The sequence below is a fragment of the Alligator sinensis genome, unplaced genomic scaffold, assembly GCF_000455745.1.
Source record: "Alligator sinensis unplaced genomic scaffold, ASM45574v1 scaffold672_1, whole genome shotgun sequence".
In the NCBI taxonomy this organism is placed as follows: Eukaryota; Metazoa; Chordata; order Crocodylia; family Alligatoridae; genus Alligator; species Alligator sinensis.
Window position 1 is genome coordinate 371,474 of NW_005842830.1, and position 10,624 is coordinate 382,097.

Sequence of the window (10,624 nt, forward strand, 5' to 3'; positions counted from 1 at the left end):
GCCCCGCCCCTGCCTCGCTCCGCCTGGCCGGAGCCCGGCCCTGGCCTCGGGCGTGCTCTGCCGCCCTGCGGGCCTGTGGCCAGCACCTCCCGGCACCTCCCGGCGCTCTGAGTTCCTTGGGTTTGCGCTGCTGTGTTATCTGGGGACTTGGCTTGGTCCACACGCGCACACATACATACATACATACATACATACATATATATATATGTATATGTCCACAAACTTTCATGCACACGCATACATACATACGTACACACAAGCACGAATATACATACATGTACATGCACACACATACATACACATTGGCAACGCATAGGGAGTGCACGCAGGTGCATGTGCAGCCCCGAGAAAAGCGCTGCTGATGCTGCTGGCAACACCTGTGCATGGTCATCGCTCGCCACCCCCTCCCGGCTTCTCTACCAGCAGTGTCTGTGCCCGCCTGCAGGAGCTCCCCCCTCGCCACCACCATGCCCCCACCGCCACCGTCACCACTGCCTGTGGGCAGTTGCTGTGCCCCCTCAGCCTCTGGGGGGCACGCATCGTTCATGTACATGCCCACACACATAGGTACACATACATGCACACAGGGTTTGAATTACACTTTTACTCTTTGTCTGCCAAAAAATTGGGCTGCCCTGCCCATCACAATGTCCTAATAAAATTGGAGCCCCCACAAGGTTATGGTTTTCAAACCTTACGGGGGGGGGGGGTCTTGTCTCCTATGGGGGGGCTCAGCCCCACCAAGCTCCCCCATAATTCAAATCCTACATGCACATACACATACATGCACATATACCCTCACACCCACACACACATACATACATACATACACACACGCAAGCATGAAACAGGCAGTTGCAAAAGGGAGTTCCCTGCAGCACTTTCACGGCAATGCTGCTGCTCTTAGATGTTCAGAGGTGGCATGCCTTTCTGAGCATTTCTTCCTGGTTAAAACACAGGCTCTTCAGCTTTTTGCAACAGTTAGGAGCTGGGGAACCACTCCCAAGTGACTTGAGAGGCTGTCTTCCTCCAGCAGCTCAAGCAGACAGCGAGCGGGAAGCAGTGTTGTCTAACAGCACTGTATTTTTGCTAGTCCCTTTAGGGGGATGCATTTTGTTCTAAACACCTCAGCATCCCCCTGGGTTGTCTCAAAAACAAAGTGTCAAAAGCTGAAAGCATGTTTGATTCCAGTGCTGTGCTGAAGTCCCTGCTCCCAATAAAACATGTTATCCCAGAAGAACTTGGCTGCTTTCCTTTGCTTGGCTGCCTTCAGTGCTGGTAGGAGTCCCTTGTATTTACCATGAGACTAAGTTTCTGGTCTCCTGCACAAATCAGCACACTGGTTACAGATTAAAGTTTGTAATGTCTTTGTTCCTGCAAAGACTTAGCCACATGCTTAACCGCTAAGCGCTCAAGGCTAGTGAGGCTACTCATGAGCTCCACCTGTGGCTTCTGCATGCAGTTTTGCAGGATCAGGACAAAGGCCCGAGGGCTCAGAGATCCCATATGTGTGTGGCCCCAGTAACTTCCATGGTACAGATTTGTAGGGTCAGGCAAACCAATAGTTTAGACCCACTCCCATTGGCAGGCTTTTCATTCCTTTCAGGGACTAGTTCTACAACCCTACAGTCCTTATCCTGACAGAGCCCTCCCCTACTTCTGTTGGGTCGTGGACTGATTGGAGGCTATTGGATTTGGACCTGAAGTGATCCAGCAAACTGATCATGCAAGTCAAGTGCAGGTTTTGGTTTTAGCACAGCCCTGTAGAGCTCTACTCTCGGCCACATGATGGGTGTCACAGAGTAGACCTTGGCCAAGCGAATAAGAACAAGCTGTAAACCATGTCTTCTTTCACGTACCTCCAGAGTACATTTAGCAATACTCATGCCATTAGTAATGTCTATTGATTATTATTATTACTACCATATTAGTAGTGCATTTCAACAAGTCAATGATTGAAAAATAATTTGTTTTTAACAAATACCTTTCATTCTCTATGTCACTTTATCCATCATTCCCCACCATGAAATGTGGCCAGGCACAAGGAATAACCCAAGAGCTATTATCCAATTCAGAAAGGAGAGAGGGGTGCCTTCACTAGATCTCTGGAACTACCCAAGAGGACAGAGGGTGTAACAGACCTCCTGGTGGGGAGGTGAGCAAGCTTCCCTAGGATGGGATGAAGGCTGCATTTGTTGCACTCATGTCCTTGTCAACCATGGGTGGCCTGGAGGACTGGGATTGAGAGCGTTTCACCGCTAAGCCTTTGGGCTTGTAGTGAATGACACCAAACTTTGGCGGCCTCTCTAGAATGAGCTGATGTGCTCACTCTATTTCCTTCCTGAGACATGGTCTTCCTACAAACAACAATTGGCTGTTGCAGAGCAGAGGATGAGGAGTATATGTGCACAGAGTCTGGTTCCCATTAAAACAAGTCAAGTTGCAATTTGTGAAGCCCCAGGCATACAAGGGACACAATCTAAAACCACTGATGACCAGGAGGTAAGTTCTCAGGGTCAACGCTGATAGGAATTGTGGAGATGGCTGCACCACTGGCTAGAGCAGGGCCAGGCAGTTATTTCGGGTGGAGGGCCACCTACAGAGTTTTGGCAAGCCATTGAGGGCCACATGACTGGCAGCCAGGGGCAGATAAATATTCAATTTCTAAATTTTTTAGGGGCCCTGAGGGCGGGATAGAATGGCCTGGCAGGCCGCATCCAGCCCGCAGGCCACATTTTGCCTACCTCTGGGCTAGGGCATGATCCCACACGTGCTCTGTGCACTGAAGACAAGTGAAATTTTGCAGTCTTGGGCTCTTGACCATGAGATAAACCACTCCTCTGTGTTTCAATTTGGGCATCCTCCACTGAGGATAAAGGGTATGTGTGTTTGGGGAGGAGGAGTTGGGAGGGAGTTGTGATATTTAATTAGGATTAAGGTGGGCTCTGGTTCCAAAACAAGAACGTCCATACTTAAGAGTATTTTCGGAATAGCTTTTCACATTGTTTCCATTGATGAATAAGCCCTAAGTAATCATTAAAGTGCTTTGAAAGGAGTTACAGCACTACAAATCATTATTACATGGGAATGTCACTGCAAGCATGCCAAAGGCTACAAGTTTGTCTTAATGTAAATTCTCTTGCACTTTCTGGGTGCTATCACATTCAGCGCCTCCAGAAAAAAAGAAAAGAATAAAGTCTGTGTTTTTATCTACCAGTGGCTTCTGCACATGGATGTGTGAAAATCCACCCACCCACTCAGGTATATGATTTGCAGTATAGATCATTCTTCTTGACTTACAGAGCAACAAATATGAAAAGCTATACCAGAGACATTGCTACCATTCTATGTCTAATGCAAGCCCAGGCCTTTGAATGATAATTAGGAATCTGCTGAGCTGTAGGACATGCCCATTTCATTCTGCACTGTATTGACCTTGGCAAGCGACCTTCTTTCAAATATGCAGTGCCACACTGACAAATCACATGTCTGTAATATACACCCCTGTTTGGCTAACAGGCATTTTCAGAGTTACAACAGAGGTCAGTACCTTTGAGAACAAGCTCTTTGGTTAATGAACACATGAAAGTATGCCATCTGCTATATATTGGTTGATCTCCCCTCAGCTGCAGCATCTTACATGACAACCCAGGGGTTATTCTCTACAGTGAAGGAGATCCAGAGGTGGATTTATGGGATCTGTGAGCAATACTGTTTACAACCCACTGTTAAGAAAGAGAGCCAGCCACCATTTGTGAAGTTCCCCCCTCTCGCTGGGGGAGGGTGTTGGACGGAGTGTAATATTACTGCTACCCCAGGAGTCGGGTTGTCAAGGTCAAATTCTGAGCATTCACACAGCGGAGGAGATGAAAGGAAGGATTTAGACTCCAGGTAAGATCGCACTGCCAAATTCCCGCTGATTTATATAAGGCTACTCCTGCAGCCTGGGGGGAGCAAAGGATGCTGTGGAAAGCAGCACTTTTGGCAGCCATATCACTGCACAGCTCCTAACCACCTATCTCCCTGCAGAAGCCCAGCGGCTTCCAGTGCTTTCCTTTGAGCTCAGGTGTGGGAAATATCACCATTTCAGCAAACAAACCCCAGGAGCACCCCAAGAAGCACACTGTACCCCTGGCTGTTCAGGACCTTCCTCTGGTGGGCCTTTTATAAGCAGCGAGTAACACTGTAGTTTGTTTCAGATGGGTTCTGCTGAAATACTGCATCCCCATCAGCTCACTTTGTAGGGATGGGGCTATTTGATTGCTTGGGAATGTAACAGACCTTGTGTTCTTGCTTTGTGCTTAGGCAAATGAGCAGCTGTGCCTACTGCTCTGTGAATAGCCTCCTCTACCTCCACGACCCTGCAGTAAACCAATCAGATTTTTCCAGTGACTCGCATGCTCTGATGTTAGTTCAGTTGCTAGTGAGGAGTAGATCCAAAACCCTGCTGCAGAAATGATCAAGCTGGTGTATGGAACCTGATGCGCTTGCCCATGTGACAGGACCGGTAATTTCCACTCAGGGGAGCACGAGTTCCAAGCTGTGATAAATCGACAGCTGTGTTTACTGTCCATTTCAAATTGAGGTTTCAGATTATAACGGTAAGCAGTTCATTTTGAGGAAGCCCAGCCATGGATACTTTGCCTCTTCTGGTTCAGTGAAATTATTGGTCCTTAAATCGATAGTTTATGGAACATTCTTCTCAGTGGCAGAAAAGCTGCTAGGCTGGTCTTTTGACTTTATTCTAGGAAATTGTTTAAGAGCTGTTTTCTGTTTGTGTGTGTGCGTGTGTGTGTATTTTAGTGAGGAGGGAGTCCTTGTAGTGTCTATTTTAGTGACAGCTTCAAATCCATTTTTATCACAGCCTTTTCATTCACACACAACTTGCTTAGGCCTTGGCAATTTGGGTTGACACTTTCTATGACTGTATGAAAGCATGACGGGGAGGTAAAAACTGTTTCACATTTTTTAGTATGTTTTTCTCACTGGAAAAAAATCACTCTCCATAGGACTGGGAATAAGTCAGTCCTTAGACATGTTGCTAGATCCTACAGTGAATGTTATATGATTTTGGGTCTTCCAAGGCTTTGGGTTGCTGAACAGCAAAATTAAGAACAATAGATAATGTGCATGTGAGCTGAAAGATATTTTTGTGAGCGATGATAACTTGGGTGGAAAACATGCTGACTTTATTCCTTCATAACTTCAAAAGTAATGAAATGATTTTCCAGAAACCAGATTGATTGTTAGGTCTTAAGGGGAGTGGCTACATGAGATGCATTAAAATGCATTAGCCTGATTTAATGCACATTACAGGTACATGTCTACATGTGCGCACCCTTAATGCATATTAAAAATGGTGAAATTAAGCTAATTGTGCCTACATTTGATACCCGTAAATGTAGGTATCAAAGTCAGGTGCAATTATTTAAAGTGCATGCACATGTAGACACAACCTGGCACTAACTTTAGTGCCAGGTCTGCCCAGCTGCTAGGATCACATGGCAGGGCTGCAGGGTCTTGGCACTAACTTTAGTGCCAAATCTTTGCACGTGTAGATACATGCCAAAAATGGCTTAATGCATATTAGTCTAATGTACATTGACTTTAGTTATGCTTAAATGCACATGTAGATGCACCCAAGGAGACCACAAGTGTGTTTTGCCTAGTTCAGTGGTTCTATGGCATTCTTTCATTTCATGGGGTGGAGTGTTTCACCTTTCTGTTTCACAGTGTGCAAAGCAGATCACTATGAATCACTCTTAAGGACTGCTTTAAGGCAATCTAATGTTCTAGATCAGCGGTTCTCAACCTTTTTTGTACAAGGACCCATTTGTAAACATCGATGGCCAGTCCCTACCCAGTGCCCCTCACTTTTGGCCTGTTGCCCCCACCAGCCCTAAGCAGGAAAAGCCCCAGTTTCCCATGTTTTTTTCTTTAAAGGAAAATTCATTTTTAAAGTTTGTTCAATTCCCTTTCATATATTCTTGTGACCCACTTTTGGTTCACAATCCACAGGTTGAGAAATGTTGCTCTAGATGCCACACAGCATAAAGCAGGGACAGCTAACCTGTAGCGTGGGTGCCACAAGTAGCACAGGCAACCTGTGTATGTTGCACACCACAAATTGGGGAGGTGACAAGCAACAGAGCAGCAGATAAGGCAGGAAGCAGAAAGCAAAGCAAAACATCAGACAGGAAGCAAAGGGAAGGGGAGCAGAAAGCAGAGCAGCAGATGGGGCAGGGGAAGGAGATTAAAGTGACACTTGAGAAGAGTGTAGGGTTAATCTGTGGCTCACCTGCCAAAAATGTTGGCTTCCACTGGCATAAGGCATTGTGGAATTGAGAGAGACAAGAGCAATAGCATGAGGACCCTTTACCCCATTAGTACCAGGGCCTCCCATCCCCTCTCCTTCCCATCCCCCCATTAGTAGGAGGCACCTGTCTGAATGAGTTGGGTTTCTTGAGCTCCTCTTCTCCTTCCATACAACATCTTCTGTTGGGGTGATGTTGATGCAATCAAGCAGAGCAGCAGCACTGGGAATTTCTTGTCCCCACCCCCTATATATGATATGGGTACAGTCCATACTTTACAGACCTATAATTGTCTGCATGCTCAGGTAGATGAAAGCTGTATCTGTTGGTCCAGTTTCTGTATTCAAATCTTGCTTCACTACCACAACTGCTAGGACACACATTTTCTGTTCAAACAGAAACGGAGATTCTGAGGTAGTGGCAAGACTTCAGGAGCTGGAAGGTTGTGCCTTACTGCATCTTTGACTCTCCGGGAAAGGAACACTATTCACATGCTGCTCTGCAGCTTTGGATGTTGTCACCATGTATAATTACCACTTAATCGACAGTGGAAGAGTCAGCCATGAGGTCATGATTTTAGGGTTCAGGAGTCAGAGAATGCTATTAGTTGCTGGTGTGGCTCCTCTCCAAGGAGGTGGAAGACATGGTTTGAAATCCATGCTCTGCCAAATTTGGAACAAAGACCTGATTACGAATTCAAGGACATGAGTAATTGGGTAGTTACGTGCATGTCACTTGGACAGTAGCATAACTAGGGGTAGGCAAGCAGGGGACTAGCTTCAAGTGCCAATGTAGAGGGAGTACCAGAATGGTGGCCCCCGGGGTCACCACACTGCTACAGCACCAGCCTCCAAGAAGCTTGTACCAGTGCGGCAGTAGCAGCAGCAGTAGCAGTGGCAGCCTCTACTTGAGGAGGTAAGTGCTCAGTACCTTCTTCTTCCCACAGTTCTCCAGCACTCAGCATCCCCTCACATCCCCAGCTCAGGTGCCAGAAGTCTACATTATGCCTCTGCACCTAGAGAAACTTAGGTTCTTTAGTGACTTGACTTGTGGAAACTTATACACCTATGACTTGGGCAACTGGCTTGTAGGAAGGGATTTACATATTTGAGCTAGGTGACTACATTCCATACACAATGCATGGACAGAGTTGGGCAGACAGGAATGAGATTCACAGTGGCTAGCGCACTTAGTGGGTGCCTTATCAATGCAAGAAAAAGAAGTGTCTGAAATCCTGCCTGTCTCAGCCCTAAGTCTGTGGGCCATATATTGTTGACCGGTTGCACATCATAGGCTTAAAACATAATCTGCCCTTACATGTCATGTGCTGCATAGCAGAGAAAAAAGGAATGTTGTGGCTGTAGAGTGGGTGCATCAAAGCCTTTGCCTTATTTGCTAAAACTGGTGGTTATGTGGATGCTTGGGAGTTCAGTGTAGTATCTTGGAAATACAGTTTAAGAGATGAGCAATGCTATTTCCATATTTGATTGCTGGAAATATAATCTAGTTATCCTCTGATTCAGGGAAAGTTACTGACCTTTTAAATGGGAATGTATGTTGGGATTGCTGTTTGGAGACAGAAGGGTAAGTAATGCAGCAGGAGAGTGGTCACAAAGCTCTGTAACAGACTGCTCAGCCAGAGGAACTGTGGCTGAAGGTACTAGGAAAGAGTTTGGTGACTCTGAGTGAAATCCACATGCTAAGCTTGAAGAAAAAGAGGAACTGTAAGCAAGCAAAAGCAGAGACAACTGTACCCTACCAGAGCCCAAAATGTACATTTTTAACAGAAAACAAATTTCTTACACATCTATCACATGGATAAAATTCAATAGTGGCTGGACTTTGAAATGTGAAACTCCAATGAGTAATATTTAGTTTACTATGTTACCAACAACTTAATTCTCAAATAAACATAGGGATAGATGAAAATGTGCTGATATATGTGATCCAAAAAAAAAATGACCTAGGATTTCCTGGAGCTTTAGTCTTATCAGCATAGAGATGGGAAACCCAAGTTGTAACTGGTGGAAAAAATCATCCCGTGAAGAGGATGCTTCATAAGTGTCCTATCATCAGCATACTCAAACACTAGATATGGAGTAGGACTGGGGAGACTTACTTCAACTCAGATTTGCTTCAAGCACTGTAATAGTGCACCTTGCATTTTGCATTACACCTTTTGTACACCTTTTGCAAGTACACCTTGCATTTTACCTACGGACTTTTTTCAAGCAAAATCCTAAAGTCCTTATTCAGGAAGAGCTAAGTTCCATATAAGCATTTTTGTGTACAAATGTTAGACAAAGATAGTGTGTGTTTGGTTTTTAAAGAGAATTCTAGAACCACATCTGACAGGTTTCTCTTATTTAATATATACCCTACTTCAGTACACATTCAGGAGTTTAGTCCCTGAAAACTGGCACTATTAACGTACACGGGTTCCATTTACTAAGAAGATTCTGGATGTTGAAGAGGCTTTATTTTTTTGTGTCTTGTCTTGTTTTAAAAGATTACTCAGTTCAGTGATGCCTTATTCCATCACTTGACTGTTGCAAAAGAAATATTTCTATTTTTATTACTGACATATATTCCCTGCAATCTTTTGGCGTGTAAACAAGGCTCATTATTGTGCAATGGTAAATGACAAAGTTTATATATGAATGCATGGATAAAGCCTACATTATCCGTTGTAGTTTAATATATCTATTTTCACATTAACTCTTTTCTCATTTAAAGCAGACATAGCATAGCTGGGTTTACAGAGCCAAAACTTTTATGCCTTCTGCAACTCCACTGATCTCTCTGAACTGGCATCTGAAACAAATTTGGCCCGTAATGTCCAAATTATGATTACAATATGTTAACTTTCTCATGCTTCAGAAACGGACTGTTTATATGCCAAGCAGTAAGATGATATTCATGATGACTGAAGACTGAAGGAGGCTAAAATATCCAAAGCTCCAAGGCCTCTGATATCTGGAACTCTTCTGTTCACTTAGAGGGAAAAGGTAACCACTGCCACAAATCCAGCTGGAGGTGTGCGTCTTGGTCACACTGAGCTTCTCAATCTCAGAGGAAATAAGTGCCAGGCCCATAGATTTAGGGACTTCAACACAGAGTCCTTGCACCATGTCACTGGTAGGGCCAAATCTTATTTCACTTCTATGTGCTTACATAGCACTTACAGAGCTGAGCAAGTGCAGTTTTTGGCACTTACAGAGAGATAGGAATATTTTATTTCTACTTGCATAGCTACAATCACACTACACACCCCTCTGAGCATGCTTAGAAAGCATCACAATGTCTCTGCTGGTTCTGGAGTGGAACACAATTGCCCAGGTATGTATGTAATGTCATGTGAAATGGATTGGGTTTCTGTACTGAATAGGCAGGGGTTCTAGTTCTGGTCCTGGACCCGGCTTCTTCCAGGACCGAAACTATATAGCATTGCTTTTTATCCAACATGATGGTTGGGTCCAACATGGTACAGAAAATCCACTGGGGTGCATGGGGCTCTCTCCTAAACAGTATCCATTTTAGTGAACCACACTCCTTTTAGCTCTCCCTCTTCCTTTTTCTACATATTGGGTGCACCTACATATTGGGGGTGCTACAGTGACGTAGCAACAAGCTACAGCAATGTAACTTATCACTATGGAGACATAACTCATCCCTATGGTGATGTAGCATCAGTGGGCATGAACCATGATGCCGATGCTATTGCGCAGTAGGGTTGGAAATGACCCGTGCGCCACTGGGACTGCACAGTAATGGCAGTTACTGCGCAGTCAAATGCTAACGCAATGACTAAATGACTGCACAGTAACAACTGCACAGTTGGGCACACAGGTAGGTGCACCCATCCTTCATCTAAGCTGTCCACTGAGCCCTTCAAGAGTTGGGGTTAGAGCCTGGTTTGGGAAATACCTAACCATAGCAAACACTCTCCTGGGAAGTGGGATATGCTGGGTGTGTCTACATGTGAATTTGATACAGGACCAATTTACTTGTGAGTAAATTACTTCCAAGTAAATGCTCCCGGGCAGCTGTCTACGTGTGCAGGGACCTGGGAGCAGATTTGCTGCTCCCACCAGCAAACTGCTCCCACTTCCTGCAACAAGGCCTCTGCCACCACCAGGGGGACCTGGAGACTCCAGCTGCATCTGTCTGCAGCTGGAGGCCATCTTTAAAAGGCACCCCTGCACGCTGGTTAGCTGTGTTCCTGGCCAAGAGCTGTGTGCACAGCATGGGGGCAGCAGGCGGCAGCTCTCACACCACAGCCTCTGCCTCCCCGCACCATGGTTCCTGCT

General features: G+C 45.4%; 1 long non-coding RNA gene across 1 annotated transcript in view; it reads left to right on the top strand.

Annotated features, from left to right (window-relative positions):
- Positions 1 to 3,621: 3,621 nt before the first annotated feature.
- LOC112547961 overlaps positions 3,622 to 10,624 on the top strand; it is a 67,548-nt gene continuing 60,545 nt past the window's right edge. The window contains exon 1 of the long non-coding RNA XR_003091747.1: positions 3,622 to 3,891. This is a non-coding gene — a long non-coding RNA (uncharacterized LOC112547961). The remainder of the gene's footprint in view (positions 3,892 to 10,624) is intronic.